General features: G+C 40.3%; 1 long non-coding RNA gene and 1 other non-coding gene across 2 annotated transcripts; one reads left to right on the plus strand and one right to left on the minus strand.

The window, feature by feature from the left end:
• Positions 1–446: 446 nt before the first annotated feature.
• Positions 447–19093, plus strand: LOC140578703 (uncharacterized). The gene is made up of 4 exons (XR_011982964.1): positions 447–648; positions 1835–4926; positions 17721–17824; positions 18983–19093. It is a non-coding gene; the product is annotated as an uncharacterized lncRNA (long non-coding RNA).
• Positions 7913–8076, minus strand: LOC111845450 (U1 spliceosomal RNA). The gene has a single exon (XR_002838612.2). It is a non-coding gene; the product is annotated as a U1 spliceosomal RNA (small nuclear RNA).
• Positions 19094–21187: the final 2094 nt, after the last annotated feature.

Below are 21187 nucleotides of genomic sequence, written 5' to 3' on the forward strand. Positions count from 1 at the left end.
GTCTTAAGTTTAACAAAAGATGACATTCCAGAGCCTTCTGAGCCAAGAGAAGAGAGGGGGTGACCTGAAAGAGAGATCACTGCATCTGACTTTACTTCTCATTCTGCACTGAATATGGGAGCAGAGCAATATAAAGCAGGTAAATGGCATATTAGACAATCCAGTGCTTGACCTCGGGGGCAGTGCGCAGTCGAGAGGCCCAGGCTATAGGCTGCATTAGACCCAGGAATGTGACTGACAGCGTTTATGTCTGCATGTCCACCCCAGGGCTTGGCTGAGAAGCTGATTGCGTACTAACGTCTGGCATTCCAGAGAAGCCCTCTGCTGATTGGAGGTCACCTCTCATCTCGGCAAAGTAACCAATGTGGTGCCACCGGATCCGTGTGCACCTACCCCCCCCCCTCCCCCCCCACCCCCATGAGCACGGCTTGTTTATGCACACCGCCCTGTGGGTAGAGTACACTCTGGTTGGCACCGTGCTACATTTCTGGACAGTTTCTGCAGTGCCTGTCAGGTGTCGCTGCACAGGTATGACAGTCTCCTATATAGACCCTGGCGGTCCAGAAACAGCTCCACGTGGTCTCCATGATGGCCCAGAGTCTAGCCAAGATTGAGGGAGAAAAAGAGGTTGGTCACTGAAGAACAGAGGTCAGTTCACCTTGGACTGGGGTGTTGGGGGTGGGGGGGAGGTCTGGTGCCTTTGTGCTTCAAAAGCTATTCTTTTGTTTGATATTGAATGTGACAAAGCTTTGTTTTATCTGACCAAAAATCAGCAATGCTATCAGTGGTTAAAGCTTCCCTTATGTTCCTGTATTACACCAGTTTGCTTCAGATTGAGCAAAGATTGGAAGAAAAAGGCATTCTGAAAGGTGTAAGGGCACAATCACCCCGGTGCTGCTTTGCCGAATGAGTTTCCAACAAAGGATCTATTTTGGTGTTTGAAGTTTTGATGTAAGAATTCAACAAAGCTTAGTTTAAAGCTTGAGCAGAAAATTTTACTCAACAATTCTGAATACACACACACAGGTTTGTAATTATATCTTCGTGGGGACTCTCCATTCATTTATATGGGGAAAACTCTAATTCGGTCCCCTACCCAGTCCTAACCTTACCCATAAGGAACGAAACAAAATACTGAGATTTCTGGCATTTTTAGTTTTTTGATTGCATTCACAGATCTTTGTGGGGACCTGAAAAATGGTCCCCACATCAAAATAACAGGTTTTTATTACATTGTGTTACATTGCATACAATACAATGCACTACATTTATTACAATGTAATATAAAAATAATCCGAATACACACACACATATATATATACACACATACACATACATATTGGTTATCTAGGTTGATGTAAAATCTGGATGTAGGTTTAAAGTAGATGTGTGGTTATGTTTTCTACATCACGTACTACAATGCTAATAAATTTAAATGTGTTGTCTGAGTAGTGCTCTGAAATGTTTTTTTTATTTTTTTATCTTATTTTGTATTCTACTTTAATAGTGGTTTCCCATACTTGTATTTTTGGACAGCTTAACAAGAGAGCGGAGCTTGTGATTGCATCATAGTTACTTATTCCATATGCATTTTTAGTTGGTTTTGTGCTTCAGAGGAACGGCAGAGTGATGTGGGCCCTTGTAGCTGTCTGAGCTTTTAAGCGTTTGGAAAGAACACCTGTCTTCTGGGGGAACCACATCCGACACAATGCAGCATTAGTGTCAGAACATATAACTTATCTGTAGTACATTTAGCTGAGTTCTAAGCTTCTAGAAAATTATGTCGTTGTTTATCTTCTGCTAACTCTGTTCGATGCTGATAACGTTTTTGCAGCTTTTATAGGTGCATGTGAGGCTCTTTGGGGGTGTGAAGAGGCATCGACTGTGGATTCACCTGGAATCATCTCCTGACGTCTCATCTCATTCTCACAGTAATACGCTGAGGGCTCCACAAGCTCTCCTCCTGCACGCCGACGTTTCCACACGGCCAGTTCAACAGACCCTCTTTAGCTCTCCAAGCTTATACCTGCAAACACACTTTTCATTCCTAGCACCTTCGGAAGTCATATTCAATATACATTAATGGCAACAAAGAAAATGGAGATTAAGCAAATTTGTTACATTCCCCCAAGGTGATTATGTAAATGTATTTGCAGTGTTCATTGATGCACTGTGGGCCAATCAGCATCACTCACATGAATTACACATGACGGTTGCTAAGGGAACCCCTTTAATGCATCTGGGACTTAATTCAAACACCAAAATGGGGGAACTGTGAAACCCACAGGACTACTATGCCACTTGTGGAATGTGTTGCAATTTATAATGATACTCATACTATCTGTGCCAGAGTAGCTATGGACAGTGCCTGTCCACCCATTAGATGACATAAGCGGCCTCCGAGGGCGCCATCTTGTGTGTGTGTGTGTGTGTGTGTGGGGGGGGGGGGGTGCTGTTTTCGCTTTGCCTCAGACTTGTGGCAGAAGCTTGCCTGTGCTTTGACTGGTTCTGGCTATGGCTGACAAGTACTCCTGATAATGCATTACCAATATAGGATATACGTGAAGAGATTAATATGTTGCATTCAATTTATTTAGCAGGTGCTTTTGTCCATAGCAACATACAGGTGAGGTAAATATCACAAAATTAAATACAGACGCTTGCCGGGATATGTTTGTCCATGTTACGATATTTTGACTTAATGATGGGTATGATTATTTAATAAATTACAGGAAATATTCAACACTTTATTATAAAATAGGCTTTGTGTTAATCGTTTTGCCCAACTGTAGGCTAATGTAAGTGTTCTAAGCATGTTTAAGGTAGACAAGGCTAGGCTATGATGTTTGTTAGGTTAGGTGTACTTATTAAAATGCATTTTCACCTTACGATGGGCATTAGTGCAGCTAGACTGAGCTTCCAACGAACGCCCGGTTACATGTGTAAGTAGTATAGGAGCAAAAGCTACTCATCTTCCCAAACAAATCAAAACAATTCATTGACCAGGAGTACAATATGTTCTATTTGACATTTTGTCACGATGCTATAAGCTGTTTAGCTACTTTACTTATAGCCACGATTTCTATGACAAGGGCAGTTTAAGGAGAATTTCAGGGCTCAGTCTTGGGAACCAGCTGAACAATGCCAAATTTAACATTCACATTTCTTGTCATCCCTCACTCTGACCCGGGGGGCTCACAGAGGTAAACTTTCCCCTTCTCATTCAGGAAGGAACGTCATTTATTTCCCAGGTTGACAAAAACTGGTAAGGGATGCTCACCAGGGCCTCTGGCAAGGGGAAAGCAGGCTTCCAGCATGGAGGAGGTGCGGCAAACTGACACTTAATTTGTCCAAATAGAAAGCGGATGGCTCTTTTGCCCACTCCTACGGGCTCTCTTGGTAAAGAACACTGCAGCTGGCTGTGAGACAGATAATTAAAAACCCCTTACAGTACCATGATCAATGTGCTATTTCTTAGGGGAGAACAATATGCAGAAAGTGGGACCTGAAAGGAACGAGCAGCAATCAGGACCAGCCATTATTTTTACCTGGAGACAAAAGGACAAGGCTGCAACATGAGCTAATGCTGTATGGTGCGATGCCAATACATAGCCAAGTTTTTCTTTTTGCATGTCATGAGCTAAAGCTTGAAAATTTCCAACTTGAAAATTTCCAATTTACATTTTTTTTAAACATTTTTTAAATGGTAATATAGTTCCTCAATTTTGACAAGAAATTTATATGGAGATTTATTGAATTAATCTTAAGGTCCATGGGCTGCAAACATTTCTCAAATATAGCTCTTCTGAAGGGCTCATTATTTATTTATTTTCTGCTGTTGAAAATAAATATGACTGGAAATCTGAAGTGTAAGAATACACACTGTGTTATATAGAGAACAAAAAATTACTTTTTTAAAAAATGAAAAGTAAATTTAAATTATTGCTTGATTTTGCACTCTTTTTTCAGCTCCAAAGTCAAAGCAGTTTTGTGAAATGAAACTTTATTTGCTATAGATATATATATAAGTGCATTGGGGCAAATTCCATCTTGCTCTCGTATTTTGAGACACACACATAGGTGAAAGCGAAGGTTGGGGTTTGACTTCAGGTTCTGCCATTTATTTAGCATTTGGCGGGGTTAAGAACCAGGCTCAAGGGTCCAACAGAGATGTGGCTACTCTATGGAACAGAGGATTCAAACCAGCAACCTTCTGGTTATGGGCAAAAAGACCTAGCATGCTGTGCCACGCACTGTGATACCATAGGACCTTCGCAGCTGCTCTGCAGTCATCACCCCACCAGGCACCATGGACACGGGGCCCCCTTCCCCAGATGAGCCTCTTCTCCTGACCAATGCGAGAGACTTGTGAGGCGTCAAGGCGCCATGCGGACGCCCGGTGTGGCTGCTCCAGTTCGCGTTTACAGCTCCAAATAAAAAGATATACTGACCCGGCAGTTTGCTCACTTTGCACAATTCATCTACGACCATAAATACCCCTGTTCTGGTGGCAGAATGATATCTAAACTCCATAAATCCAACATCCCACGGGACCATTCAGCTCATTTCGCTCCTGTATCCTAAACAAACTGCAGTTTTAGTATTGTTATTATTTATCCAGTTTGTCTATTTTTTTATTTTTTAAATTCTCCTTAATAAAGGCTTGTGCTGTATTTCCAAAAGTTCACTGCACTGCCTGTCTCCTGTTTGCCAACACTTCATTGAAACAGCACTGCGTAAGTCAGCAGAATCATACACCCTAAAAGGCAGTCGTAATTTGACACCGTGTAACATTTTTTTTTTCCCTCCCCCAATCATAAAACCTTTTGCTGCAGTGAAGTGTTATGACGTCCATGTGATTGAGAGGAAGTCTGCCCAGACCGGCGCCATTTGTCTTTCCTGTGCTGGGATAACGCCCAGCTCTCGGTAAATCTGCCGCCCTTAGAGCATACCTTACCCTGTCAGTAATATCCAGTCTGAGCCCCTGTGTGAGGTGCCCCATAAACCCTGTTTTATAGGCATCTAAACCCACTGGAGGTGCATCATGATGCTGATGTAAGTTGGATGTAATGCCTGTTCTTAAATATATCATTTGCCTTTTATGGGCCATGGACATAATCTTAATAGTGCAGAAATTGTAATGACATTTAAATATAATTACACACACACACATGCGCACTTGCACGCATGTCGGGTAAACATTTCTTTATGGGGACCACTCATTCATTTATATGGGAAAAATGCTAATGCTAACTATGACAACCCTAACCCCTACCCAGCCCTAACCATAACCATAAGTAACCAGGCAAAATACAAGAGTTTTTGCATTTTTAGTTTTTTCATTGCCGTCACAGATTTTTATTAAATTGAGTTTTCCCTTATGGGGACCAGTTTCCTGCTCTCTCTCTCTCTCACACACACACACAATTTTATAGTATTATTCGTAAGGTACATATTGTAAATAAAATCCATATTTCCAGAAAAATAGATGTGCACAAATTTTGTATGCAGGGAAATTTGGGATTCTCTTTGCATTACGCTGGCTTGTACATGTATATATATGCTTGGTTGCAGATCTTGCTTATGTAAAGTAAAGTATTTGCTTTGTACAGAAGCACAAATGTTTGACCTTGTGCCCCCCGCCCCAGGCCCCCGAAATATCCCCTCACAGCGTGGTGACTCGGCCTCACAATGCAAAAACCTAACCTGGCCAATAACAGTGTGCTGGAGTGTGAACTGAGTTATGTAAAAAAGCAATTCTCACTCAGCAGCGTGAGTTTCCACCTGGCATCTTGTAGGATTTAGGGCTTGTTTGCTGTGGTCTTGTTCATTTCAAGCCTGAATATAAAGTGCAATATGCAATGCAAAGACAGGAAAGTGCCTCTGTGTGTGTGTGTGTGTGTGTGTGTGTGTGTGTGTGTGTGTGTGTGTGTGTGTGTGTGTGTATATATATATATATATATATATATATACAGTGGTACCTTGGTTCTCAAACTTAATCCGTTCCGGACTCCAGATCGAATCCTACAAAGTTCGAGTTCTGATCGAATTTTTCCCATAAGAAGTAATGGAAAACCAATTAATTGGTTCCCGGCCCCCCAAAATTACACCTAAATATGTTTTTATTTTTATTTTATTTTATTTAGCATTTAAACACAAAATGAACAGGATAAAACAAGAAGAGCATTTTTTTTCTTAAAGGCTTCCAAAACGATAAAGATCTTATCCCTGTCCTGCCCCGATCGCCCGCTCCTTCCGTGTGCCACGCCCCCTCGTTAACCTCGTGTGGGATCCCCATGTGATCAGCTGTTTCTGGTTGTTGTCATTAGTCCTCTGTATTAATTCCGCGTTTCAGTTTGTTTCCCCATTCCGGTCATTGGGTGCATTCGACTTGCTTACAGCGTTGGTTTAAAGCAACGCATTCTGATCCTGACGCAATGATTTACGGTTAGATACATTGCGACCTCTCACCCGGCTGCACAAACTGAAACCGCCTCCGTGACGACACACCTTTGCCCTTATTGGCTGAAGAGTTTAGTTACACGCATGACGTTTGTATCCCAGGCAGTTTCAATGCGTAATGTGCAATTTCTCGCGAATATCACGTAAAGCAGTGAGAACTGGTTTTCAGTTAATTTACCTGGTAAAATAAAGTTTAAATAAATGGCATAAATGCTCTAATAGTACACGTAAGTTAGTGGTTTATTTATTGTTGGTTACTGTAATGTTGCGCTGCTTTATTTGGTTAATTGTCCAGTCTGTGAAGAAGGCATTCAAGTAAGAATTGCATTGTAGTATGACTCATTTCCTGGCGCGTACAATTTATATTAGGTCAGCATTCACGGTTCGACTTCTGATATTCAGATCGAGTTCTAGGTCGAACTGGTTTGTTTATTCGAGTTCTAGTGAGTTCGAGAACCGAGGTACCACTGTATATGTATGCTCACATGCATACACACAAACAATATTTCTCCTTTTGTTATAGACTAGAACAAACACTTTGTTTGTGGTGTTGTGTTTATATGTAAAAGAGAATGATCGTTCCATCCCAGTATTTTTCATTATTATAAAATATCTAGACATAAAGTAATATCACTCTGTTGGCACACAGATTGACAGATGCTGTATATACTGTAGACTGAATAAATAATTATGAGCTTAACTGCAGTAAAATAAATACTAGCACGATTCAAAGATGTGTGGTTAAGCAAATTAGTGTTTCTGAATTGCCCTTAGTGCATGTAACTCATTATTCTCATTCAAATCTTCTTCTTCAAAGAGCAGTTCTATTCACTTCTATATACCCTTCTGACCTTGTCTGTGTCTAGAGGTGTTGACCAGTATAACCAAGGGAGAGGTGACAAACCACAACCTTGGAAAACTATTTTACGCATATGGAAGTAATTAAATCCAAGACCAATGATGCTACTCCACATGTATTCAGGTAATCCCCCAGTAAATGCTGTGGTGCATAGCCATACACCTCCCCAAAGCCCATTAAAAACACATGGCTTACTGTTCCCGTGTACCCATAATTCCATTCACATTTTGCAAAAATGGGAATCTACTATTTTACAATGTTCCACAGAGGAAAGTGAAGCTATAGAAGAAATAATAGTCAGTGATGAGGAACAGATTCCTAATCATACTGAAGTGTTGGGGAAAATGCTCACTGGTGTTGGTAGATACCTCTAGGTACAGAATTTAAAATTGTTATCACAACACAACAACAAAATGAAATGTGTTCTCCGCATTTAACCCATATGTGATGTCATGACATAGCAGGGGGCAGCTAATTCAGCGCCCAGGGAGCAGTGCTTGGGGGTGGTACCTTGCTGGTCAGGGATTTGAACCTGCAATCTTTCAATTACAAGTGTGCTTCCATAACCATTAAGCCACCACTGCCCCAAAAAGAAAGAGAGCGCAAACACAGTCCCCCACTACCAGAAATTATGCAGTGGAGATTCCCACATTTGGGGAATTCGCAGGGGTCAGCACAGCCGCAGGGCAATGGTTGGGCCTCACCCGGGGTGAACCACCTTGGTGATCATGGTATCTCCCCTGCCATGTAAGTATGTACAGTTATGAACCTTCATGGGTCACACATGTGGACCATCAGCGTTGCCACGGTAATAAGAACTCTGGAGCAGAGCCTTGGCTGTAGACTTTGCACTGCCACCATAATGAGGGAGAGACACATCCTCATTGAACTGGTGACCATTATGACAGGCGCAACTCCCTAAACTGTAAGCAGAGTAACTGATCATCTCCCCTCCATATCTGAGATCCATTAGTCTGGCTGCAACTGGCAAATGATGCACAAAAATGACATGCACTTCTTGAAGGTCTGTGTTAAAAGTATAGCAAGTACACAACAAAAAAAATAAAATATGGATTTCTACTCCAGAGAATGTTTCTATGTAATAATTCCATTTCTAATGATGCGGAAATAATAGTCAATTGCTTAAAACCATACATAGCACACAGAAGGTCTACATTAGACAAAAAACATTTCAAAACACATATGTTCAAGCACAAGATGCATAACAGCACAAAGGATGGGGCTTGGTCTGCATCATTGCTCACATTTCTATATCAGTTGTTCTCCAAATCAGTGTAGACAAATGCCTCACACCATGAAAGCCAGATAACCCTGACTGAGCTGATCTTCATGTTCAGATTAAACATATTTAAGAAGTATTTCAGTAATTTGTGCTACACCTTGATGCAGAGATCTGCTTCACAACCTACCACGACATATTCATGAAAACGGTTTCCTGCAATACATAAACGAAACTGAAGCTTCACTAATGTAATTCTACATATGAAGCAGGCTGATATGATTCTTTCCTTTCTTACACTGAAGCCACACAGACACTGGGACTCACCTTGCCGATGTTTCTCACAGTTAGCTAACTTATCATAACCTCACATTAACACTAGCTGGCTATGAAGGTACTGTAATGCCAATCTATTATGGTACATCCCTGACTGAAAGTGCCTACATGGCCAAGTTTTCTGGGGGGATGGGAGGAGACCATAAGGGTTCTGCTGACCATAAGGGACAAAGGTCAGGTGGATAAGCAGGACCTCAGAGTTCAGAACTAGACAAGACCAATCAAATTAAGAAAGCAGGCTAAACAAATCTAAACTGGCCCAGATTAGCCATGTGGGCACTTGGTCACCTGCTTATGTAATACTTTCCCTGTGTTAGATGTATTTCTAAATTCCATGAGCCACCAATCAGCTACATTTCTTTCTGATGTGACGCCATGTGTAGGGTAAATGAGTGTGTTGCTAGTTAGTTTTAATGTTAGCTAGCTTGAATCAAGATGGACAAAGGTCATCAACTTAGCACAAAACGAAAACATAAAAACAGGTGGGTCAGGGTCCTTCTAGGTGCTGTTGTCCAGGGGTAATTAATACTCTTAATACTCAGGCAGAACCAACAGATTAGAAATTGAATCACAAAGTTTTTTTGTTTACTATAACTTGCTGGATTTTTAGTACCCTAGTTTACTTACATTTAGAAAAGGATATTCTTAAATACAAGAAGTTATCTTTGCTAACCCAAGAATCCAGCTTTGTGAAACAAGCCCCAGCTGCCAAGCCTGAGCAGGAAAACCCAAAACATAAGACTCAGAAACAAACATTGACCAGGATAAGGTTAAAGAGCCTGACGAGGTGCAGCTGATCACAGATTGAGACCATCTGGAGGGGGGCAGGAACGTGGAGGATGACCATGTCTGCAGCTGGTAACCTATGAAATGGATTCTGGACCGAATGTGACATTACCATTCTTGTGATGCTGGTGAGCATCAGGTGGGAGAATGTGATTGTTGCTTTGTCTTTGAATGTTAAAAAAGCCTGCTCCTGCTTCACTGACTCAATTATCACACATTGTAATACATATTTTACACATTTAAAAGACAGTTTTTTTCCTGTGCAAATTGCTTTAATATTGCAATTTCATGTCATAATGCAAATACAATTTTGCAATGTCACTTATAGACTCCTTGATTGTCTTTTGTGTACATTGTCGAGTCCTTATTTTAGTGCCCCTAACCTTGCCTTGCTTTGACTTCCTGCGGTGATTCAGACTTGCCTTCATAGCCACCCTACCCTGTAGAAAACAGGGACAATGGAATCTAAAGCAAATACTACCAGCAGGTGGTGAATTTAACATAATTATAAAGAAACATTAATCAATGATGTAGGTGGAATGGGACGGGAGTGCAGTATGCATTATATCTATATAATTTCTGTTTTTAATTTTGCCAGTAATGCTCGCTCTACTCAAGGGCACTGATGTCTGTGGGCTTAGGGTGCAGTTATTTGAGAAGAACCAATGAGACTTTGGAGATAGGAGAGGTTTTGTGTGTCACAGTGAGAGAAAAAATAGCTGACCCTGCATCGGACCCAATGCATCGCTCTCAATTGTCTGTATGTGTATGTCTCAAAGAAGAGCAAGATGAGATATGAAGAAAAAAAAACATTCCAGTCTACCTGCACTTGTGCAAAAGGCAAACAAAGGATCATTTGATTCCATAGCTAGTGAGAAAGGAGTTGTTACCTCTTATTCCAGCTGAATGAACTCTTTGTTCTCTTTCACATTACTGCCAACACTGCACTGATCCGCCTGTTGATCTCACACTCCCTTCTTCCCACATTCGTTAACAAGACCCCAAAATGCTCAATCTCCTCTGTTTGAGGCAGTAACTCATCCTTCACCAGGAGAGGGCAATCTACCCTTCTCCATTACCATGGCCTTTCCATTCCATGGCCTCAGACTTGGAGGTGCTGATCCTTATTCCGGCCACCTCACACTCAGCTGCAAGCCGCCCCATTGTATGCTGCAGGTCACAGCCCAATGAAGCCAGCACGACCACATCATCTGCAAAAAGCAAAGTCATCGATACAGACCCCCTCCACCCCTTGGCTACGTCTAGAAATTCTCATAAAAAAAACTATAAAAATTATAAAATAACATATATGGAAATATGCACTGACCAAAAAAGTATTAAACAAGACAAAACAAAAAAGTTGTTGGGTGGATCCGGTGGGGGGGCTCTGTGGATTGTTGATTGTTCAAATCATGTGGATGGACAACTGATCCATCCATTGGGCCCTTGAGCAAGGCCCAGAACCCCAACTGCTCCAGGGATTGGCTGACCCTACTGTCTCCTCTATGCCAGTTCCATGAGGCGGCCTCCTAGGGTGCTTTTCCAGCCGTCCTGAAGGAGGTCCCATATATATATTGACCTCCCATTGGCTGCTTCTCCTTGACTAGTTGGGTCAAACTCCTCCAAAACTATCTCTACTGAGTTTAGGTCAGGTGGCCAGGTCATGTGATGCACTTGTCTTTGTAGGTGGCTTGCCGTGTCCAGACTTTTTACTGATACAGTATGTCGCCTGATGGGTTAGCCGACATTGCTTACAACACCAGTGACAATAAAAGCAAGTATATGTACTGTTTTTAGCAAAAATATTTATCTGCTCCACATATACATGTTAGTCTGCTTAGGTTAATCCATTCTGGTTTGTCCTAGCATGTCCTAGCTACTCTCATTATCCTGCTTATGTTAATTAATCTTGGCTTGTCCTAGCATGCCCTAGCCATGCACGTTAGCCTGTTTATGCTAATCAATTTTGGCTTGTGCTAGCATGGTACACAAGCCATTTCATCAGCATGACTCCAAGCTGGAAGACACCAATGTGAAAAGGGAGTCGCCCATCACTCGATCTCAGCGTGACTCATTTGAGTCTGTCGAAGTAGCTTCAGGCTGCCACCTGCATGTAGGAAAGAGACACAGGGGAATGCTAACGGTAGTAAGTGTCATCAGACTGTCATCCAGGCTCATACTCTCCACTGCTCAAACTTAATTGCAGATTGAAATGACCCATCTCCTGATAGGTAATAACTGCTTTCATGTCTACGGTGAGGCATCCCTCAATCCTCAAGCATGATCCGGAATTATTTATAGGTGTAATCTCCTGTTTACAAAGAAATGTTGTTTGCGCAAGCACAATTTTCTTTTTGTAAACCAATGTCCTTAACTGGCAGTGTCTGTGGTGGGTCACCGTGACGGTTTTTGGTTGATTATTCTTGAGAAATCCATCTGAAATCTCATTAAAGCTCAAGAACACAGAACAGCTCATTTGTAAAGGTTTGTGGCGATAGAGCATCTGAACGAGATGCTTAAATGAGCAGAACAAGGATAAATAATCTGTATGTCAATAGAATCCATTTTGATGTGAAGTCCAGGGAATATGCAGGACAAACCCATGTACAGAAGAGAGGCCTTCAAGACCACCAAAGGTGATTCTGTGAGAGCACCGATGATGAAATGTATGCCAAAATTGCCATAGTACATCTCCTCCCTTATCTCCTTTATGCAAAATCTTCCCTAGGATTGACACAAAATGATCTGGAGCACAAAAATCTAAGAGCTGATGCGAATAATAGCTATAGCTTTTAAAATATGGAATGCTGAGCACAGCTGAAGGAATGATTCATTTATCTAATGAACCCAACTGAACACGGTATCCGATGTGGAATCTGAAGGTCAGGAAACAGGACAATTTAATGTCCCTGTCAGTTGATTTGTTTGCAGAAAGTTCCATAGGAGATGCTATCATTAACATACATAAGTCAATTAAAGGAGAGCTGGATATTATTAAAATATGTTTAGACAAAGTGTAAAAGAACATTTATTAATTATTTACCATTTAAATGGCCACTTTGAAACCTTAGACCTGCCTCTGCACATCTATTAGTTATCTATGGCTTAAGTGCAACCACACAATTAAGCTTTCTCAGGAGATCTTCTTTCTAATTAGAGAGTAATTGCTGAAGGCAATGTTCTGTATCGATTTAAGTCCCTCACTTCACATTTAAATATCAAGCAGGAAGCTTAAGATATGCACACTCTGTAGCTTGCCGGTCGAACAATTTCAAATGTTCATTTTGCTAAATTATTTCTCTTTAATTTTATGCTTGTAAATAGTCCTTTCACGGTCACACTTTAGAATCCTATCATGTAAAATCATACAAATGAGGATTATAAGAATAATAAGGAAGGTGCGGCTGTCTCAGATGTAATATCTATTAGTTTCTGTCACAATATACAGGACGAAGGACTCAAGGGCAGGGATTGTGGTGAAACATAAAGGGTTTTATTGAACTCAATGAACAGAGACTGGAAATAAAAAGGATTGTGAGGGATCAAAATGGGAGGACTGGAACAAGGGAGGGCACAGGCAACAAGAAGGTTTGATGTCAATGACCAGACTGGGGATGATGAGACAAACAGCTTCATAAGTACAGATACTAACAAGGGGCGAACAAGAGGCAGCTGGAAGTGATTTCCAAATGGGTGTTAGGAACGAGATGCAAGACAAGAGGGATAAATTTGTAGCAGCTGTGGCTCCAAGCAGCATTGGCTTACTGATCGAAGGGGACGAGATGGGATGTAGGTCTTAAGGAGCCTCGTGAAGATGGTTGCCTATTCATTGATGGACCAATAAGCCAGCACCATGTAGCTGAACTTGAAGCGAGTGCCTATAGGGAGCCATTGGAAAGAGACAGGGAGGGATGTAACATGACAGCATTTAGGCTGACTGAATACTATACTCTGGCAGTATAAGCTGGTAAATTTGCAAGTAGAGAGTTGAGTAGAAAAGACACTAGGTATAAAAAGTGCCTGAACTAGAAGTGGAGCTGCATAGTAAGAAAGAAAAAGCCTAATCTTCCTGATGTTATACAAGGTGAACCTACAAGATCAGGAGAGCACTGATATATGCTCAGCAAATGACAGCTGGTCATATATCATTACCCCTAGCAGTTCCTAGCAGACCTTGATGGTGACAGCATGGATGATCCAAGCTGAACAATGATGTCAAGATGGATGGTAGGGCTGGCAGGGAAGACAAGAAGCTTGGGGAGCTTAAGCTGGAGGTGATGGTCTCTTATCCAGGTTGCTATGTCAAGCAAGTATGCAGTGATTCAAGTACAGACATCGGGGGAGGAATTAGATATATCTGGATTTTCAGTGCAATAACAGAGAAGCACCCCTGATATTCCATACCTGAGATTACTTATTTGATGACTAGAGTGGAAATGAGTCTAAAAAAAAGCAATGGTTGGAACCAAAACAAATGACGACAAACTTGGCATCAACAGAAGTAGCTGTGGAAGGGCCAGAAATGCATAACCTCACAGGTTCATCACTATATGATGAAGCATACCAGATTTTTAGACATGACATTGAACCAAATTTCTACTTAATTTTAAAGTAGAACATTTTAAAGCAAGTTGTTAAAGTGAATTAATTACATAGAACTGGTTCCTGTTGAGCGTAGCTAACCTCTGCCCTATTGTGACTGATTTTTCCAGGTGTGCCCAGCTTATGCAAGACGAAGAAATATTGCAGAGACTATTCAATTAACACCAGCCAAACAGTCTTCAAATATTATTTGTCAGAAATACACACCATCTTATGAAAAACACATTATTGACTTCAGTAGAGCGATGTCTTACATGCATGTTCCACCATCCCTCATCCAGCCACTTTTCCATAATGGAGTTGTGTGGTAAATGATTGCGCACCTACTAATTTACATAAAACACACAGGCTCATTTATTATACATATTCAGACAATAAACCAAATGATATATATTCTGTTGCAACCTTTGCCTCACTTTTCTATCAGATTCATTTGAATAAAAATTTAAACTCTTTAGTATTTTATTTTCCCTCCAGGCACACAGGGCTATGGACTTTGCAGAAGAGTTATACATTTAATGGCTGGAATGGGTGGCAGAAGAGATTCAAAGCCATCATTAACTTATACTCCCAGGACAAAGAAAAAGTTTCAGAACACCATGACATTCCATAGGAAGCTATGCATTTCTCAGATAGGATTGTTTAGCTGTCCCCACAATGTGATAAAAACCAGTTATTTTGACATTGTGGGGACCATTGTTTCGGTCCCCAGAAGGGGAAACTCAATTTTATAAAAATCTGTCACTGCAATCAAGAAACTAAATGTCTAAAGTCTTGTATTTTGTTTGGTTACTTATGGTTAAGGTTAGGGTTGGGTATGGCTTAAGGTTGTCATTGTTCGGATTAAGGTTTTTTGCATAGAAATGAATGGATGGTCCCCACAATGATATGAATAAGATTTAAGGTTATAGTCCCCCTCTGGATACCATAGCATATATATTTTTAATTTCACTGTATATTAATTCTCTGCTGAGGTAGTTTGTTGGAAATATGCATCACTCCCTGTGCAATGATGTAAAAACTGTGTGAGGATAATCATATCTGTGTGAGGACAATCAACCTATCTCTGCCTATGAAGGACTTGTTCCCATCCCCCTGGCAGGTATCTCACAATTAGTACCAGATTAAACTCCAAGTGATCTCTAACTTAATATCCAAATAAGTACTACACAATTAAGAATTGAAACAGAGAAATAAAGCACACCTTTCTTTACCAGGGGAACACCAGGGTTCAGCACACCTGAAGTGAAAGGGCATTTAGAGGCTGAAGTGAACAGTAAACTGAATATCGGGAACCTTGTTATGCATTATTCAATGTTATTCTGTGGCACAGGGTATTGAGTCGGCTGATAAACCTTGGCTAGATGCACTCTGTTGTACATAGTGTAGTTAATACAAACTATTCAAACACCCTCATAAGCTATTTAAACTTACGTCAGCATGAGTAATGCAGCACTATTTTAAACTAGATATTTAAGCAGTTTCAACAAGTAAACCAGTTCATAACTAATGCTCCAAAAATAGTGTTCGGCTGCACAGCAAAAAAGTATTTATACTTTCGATCGAAAAATGAATGTATGTCACATTATGTAAGACGTTTATTGCAGCTGTTTTCTTGAAATTGAATGTATCTACACTCTACATAACATTGGAATTTAACAGACACAAGTTTACACAGTTTGAATGGATCTTTGCATGGTTATAGCTTAATGTAGGTTGTTTTTCAATACCAAGAGCACAAAGACCGTACTTGTGGTTTGGCAAGACCAGTCTAACTTGCATCTCAAGAACGAAATGCATCAGGGGTATTGGTCTCGTTTGGCGAGGATGCAAGCGATGTTTGGTGTGGGACAAGATTGACATCTAGGGATTTTTACGATCCTCTGTACTTCTGTTCTTGAGTATTGGAACTGGTCTTTGGCAATGGAAAATGACGTAAAACAGGTACAGTACAGTACATAACAGAGTTGTAGCTCAACCTGATCTAAGCCTTGTCTTATTATTATTATTGCTCACTTGACAGAAGACCCCATTTTGTCTTGATCTTGTCTTGGTCTTAGCCATAAATCTCCATGTATTACAAAACATATTATCTGAATCAATATGCAAATATACTTCTTTCCCCTTACTAAGCGGCAGTTAATTTTCCTCTTGTAGCAGCACTATTGAAAGTGTAGTACATCTCCCTGTTGCCTCAGTAGTATAATGTTACTGGACAGTTTCAGAGGGTACAGGGGCTGCTGGGAAGAGATATTGACCAAGTGGGCCCTTCAAAAATGAATGTGAAAGATGCTGGGAAAATCGCAATCGTCCATCTGTTTGTTCATAGGTCTCTTACACTCAGTTGGATTACAACTCAACCAACTTCGGTTACAGTTTCCATCTAGATGTATGTGCTGTCCTGCACCTCCTTGTCCGTGTGAGTTCATCACGTGAATACGTGAGTGGATACGTCCTCATCTGGGGAGCGCTCTCAATCAGGGCCGTAGCCAGATATGAGGTCACAGAGGTCCGGACCTTGGTTGATTTTTTAATAGCTAACAATAAAATTTGGAGCTAAATATTCACCCGAAAAAAAAAATAGCAGTTGAAAATGTCATTCTTAATTCAGTTCAAATGTGATATTAATAGTATCTCCTGTGTCTTTGTGTGTGTGTGTGTGTGTGTGTGTGTGTGTGTGTGTGTGTGTGAGAGAGAGAGAGAGAGAGAGAGAGAGAGCAAGCATTCAGTATCAGCACGATAGAAGATGTGTGACTTGGGAACCGCACGCTCACAGTTCACTGAAAAGCAGTTCGAAGTCACGTTGTGTGCGTGTGATTATGCAGCATTGAGAGGGAGGGTGCGCAGGCTGCATATCCTTCAGAAAAGACAAAATGATCATTGTCTGTAAAAAACATTCCAAAACTGCAACCTGCTATAAAGATAATTGTATGAAACATGTTAAATATAAGTGTAGATTAGGCTATTCTGGCCATGTTAAAGGCTGGATTTCTTTCGTATTACACCTAATGGGCTAGATCAGCCTAACTAACGTTTCACATAACATCATTAATAAAAATAATAATAAACAGCCTTTGAAGGGGATGGTATCAGGAGTAGTGTCCGTAGAAGCACTTCAAAGTCAAATTTGGATATTGAAACAAGTGTTTGATGTTGGCTTGTAATGGTGTGTTAATATAAAGCATTTTTCTTTCATTTTATCCTTATATACTTAAATTACATGCTTAATACCCATAATATTTTACTGCTCTGTAATGTTCTTATGACATAGACCTAAATTGATTCAGTAAGGCACAGTCATATAATAGCTACGTTACTGTAACCTAAACTATAAACTAATTGATATGAACTCTTATTTAACACTGTTTATCCCCCAGAAGACAAGCCTCCTGTATGTAATGTGTGATTGACGAGACCCAACCCTCTCTTCCCCAGGTCCCGGACCTCACTATTTTTCACACCCTGGCTACGGCTCTGCTCCCAGTCACCTCACGTCGCATCAGGAACTGGTGCGTTCTTTTCGGAGAGCTGTTCACCAGGTATTTCCTTCACTCATCCATCATCAGCTGCCCCTGTTATACTGGACTGTTTTGGACATTGTTGGTATTGTTTATTGTTTAGTGTTGATTGTAAATTACTATCGCTATCAGGGAGATGAGGGGGGGCTTTGTGTACATGACTTTGTTATATTGTGTTTTTTATACATCTGCATTATTGTTTAGAATATGTAAACATTAAATGTTTTCAATAATAATATCTTTTGGAATTAGATAAATGAAAATATAGCCCCAATATGGGGGCTTTATCTTTCAGAAAATGCATCACTCATTCCAAATTGTGGTAAAGTAATATTCTTATGCTGAAGTGAAAAACACAAATCTGTTTGGTATGAATACTCACTTTTCTCTTCAGTTTACTCTAATGCCAGTAGAAATAAAAGCAAGTATGACAGTATTTTCTTTTTTCTTGAAAAATATCTTGATTTTGATACTTTCATATTGGCTTGTTTACTACTGTGATTTATTTCATGAAAATGTAGAATCCATGAACCTAAAGTAACTTAGAAGATGCATATATATCCAATGACAAAAAGACAGGAGAGAAATGGATATGTCGCTACAATGTGGGAGTGAGATTGTTAAGGTCAGCACTTCGTCATAATTTAGTCAGAGAAAAGGCTTCCTTTCACTACATGGTGGAAAATTCTCATCCAACTTCTACCACAATTCTGCTATGATGAATGTGCAAAGACAAAATGGGAGTGATAAGCAAAATTATAGTCTGAAAATGTACTGAAGAATCATAAATACATCAAATGTTTTACAAATATTACTCATATTAAATTATAATAAACTTCTATAATATAGTCATTGTGACCATGTGTGAATGTTTTTAAAGATGAATATACCCAAAGCAGAGCACCACAGGGGTATGTGTTGGGCTAAACTCAGCTTTGACCAGCATATTAAGGACATTCAAAAGAAGGAGTCATTAAGACTTTCAGTTATCTGGAAACTTAAAGGACTCCATGTCGCCCCCTATCTTATCCTACTGTTGTACCAGAGTATTCTCCAACCAATCCTGCTCTACTATTTCAAACCGTGCCAACCAATCCTGCTCTACTACTGCCTTTACAATGCAGAGCAAAACACACGTCCATTTGACTGCCATTTCACTATACTGCCCTCTGTGTGCAGGTACAGGCCCGTGGGGGGCAGAAGGGCTCACTTTGGCAGAAGGCTGGTATCCGCAGGTGCAGCAGCCCTAAGCAGGAGGGCTCACTGACAGAACTAGGAGACTTGCTTCATCTCAAGGTTTTTTCTTGCCTTCCGTCTCCTGCCGTCTATATTATATCCTGTACTGTCATTGTATGGTAATGGAGTTTGTGCTATATTCTCTCTTGTGTAATGACTGGAGTTAAATGTGATGTTGATTATTTTAGAATGCACATTGCTGTAGAAAATAATTTCCCCAATGGGAACAGTAAAGTCTATCCAACTGAAAGCCATGTAGCTGCATTTATTTAAGCTGAATATTATCATGATGTTGTTGATACTGTGAAAATCATTCTCAAAGGCAACAAGTATAGTAATGGCATATTATGTTCCTATGTAATTAAATAATTATAATTTGAAGTACATTAAATTCAAAATAAGACAACTAATATTGCATACATACAGTGAATAGCAGTGAAATCCATCTGCTCATAGCTCAATTGATAGATAGATAAATCGATAGAAAGAAAGAAAGAAAGAAAGAAAGAAAGAAAGAAAAATCAACATGTGGTGTACATGGATGTTCTTAGCCATATAATCATAAGATACAGGGCTAACTTCCCTTTCCCAAATTACTGGATGCGTATGTGTTTTGCATATGTCAGAATGTCTGGCGATGCCTGACTCACTGCATTATTAAAAAGGGAATTTAGTCAAATCAGGATTATCTCTTGTCTGTGATTGCCTATTACACTCAATTTCCCCCTGCACTTCTGAATTCCACGTCTGCCTCTCTCCCACTCATGTTTTCATCAAACTTCCCTAAAAATATCCCTTTGCCGGTTTCATAAAGGGTCAGATATGTGTGTATAATGGTCCCGCAGCCGAGGCCTAATCTGCTATGAAAATATTGCAAGCAATTGGGAAACTAAGAATTTAAGAAACCACTGAGGAATGATGACCATGATGACATCTTTCTTGGTTCACAAAATAGAAATAGGGGTACGATTCAAAATATCAACTGCTCTGAATGACGCACAGGCACACACAGACTCATTCTGCCATCCCAGATTGCCTGAATGGAGAACTGGCATACCAGCTGTACTGTGTCCTAATTGGCTATTCTTATCTCTATGCCCCTGAAAACAAACAAACAGGCAGACAGACTGAAAAGTGAGTAAAATGGACTTATTTAACCATTTAAAATGGGCCTGGTGTCCATGTGCATGCATCTTCCTCCAGCTAACATTTATAAAATCAGCGGAGATCCATCCCTGTGCAATTTTGATTCTCTGAAAAACTGCACAAGATGTCTATGATCTATGAAACTTCATATTTAAATTATAAATAAATGCCCGGCTAACCAGTCCAATTCCTCGGAACAAAAATCAGGATGTTATCAACAGATAACAAGGGTAGAGAATATCTGGGGTGCTTCTCTGTTATTGCACTGGGTAACCTTTTATACCTCCACATAGTCTGTGTCTTTTGGGGCATAAAGTCAATGAGGCATTGAACACGTTCCAGTGGAATACTGGCCCAGGATGATGCCAAAGCATCCCAAAGTTGTATTGAGCTGGCTGGCAGTGAAGCTCTATTCTGAACACTTTCCATCTCACCCCGCAGATGTGCAATTGAATTAAGATTTGGTGAGTGAGCAGACAACTGCATTAAGCTAAATTCATTGTCACTTCAGGGAACTATTCCCTGCTAATTTTAGGCCTGTGACACAGGTGTTTATCTTGCTGAAAAAAAGTCAATTTTCAGATGGATAAACTGCCGTCATGAGCAGATGCACCTGATTGGAAATGATGTTCACATATCCTGTGACATTCACATATTATTCAGCCTGCAGTGTTGACACTCGACATGATGGATGCATGGACTCGTGTGGTTTTATCCACACTGAGTGCCCACATCAGCATGCAAGAGGAGGAACTGGAATGCAGTGGATGTTTTCCCAGCCCTCCAGTGTCCATTGTTTTTATTTCTGAAACCGACTGCTTTGGAATTCCAGGCAGAAATATGAACTTCATCATCTATGTCCATTTAACAAGGAATATAACTAAGTATGAAAAATGTACGAAAACAATATATGAATAACATATTATTTCCATATTATTAAAAATGGTACATATATGCACACAGAAATCAGCATAATGCTATCCATATAGTAAATAGTAAATA

Source organism: Paramormyrops kingsleyae, chromosome 16, assembly GCF_048594095.1.
Source record: "Paramormyrops kingsleyae isolate MSU_618 chromosome 16, PKINGS_0.4, whole genome shotgun sequence".
In the NCBI taxonomy this organism is placed as follows: domain Eukaryota; kingdom Metazoa; phylum Chordata; class Actinopteri; order Osteoglossiformes; family Mormyridae; genus Paramormyrops; species Paramormyrops kingsleyae.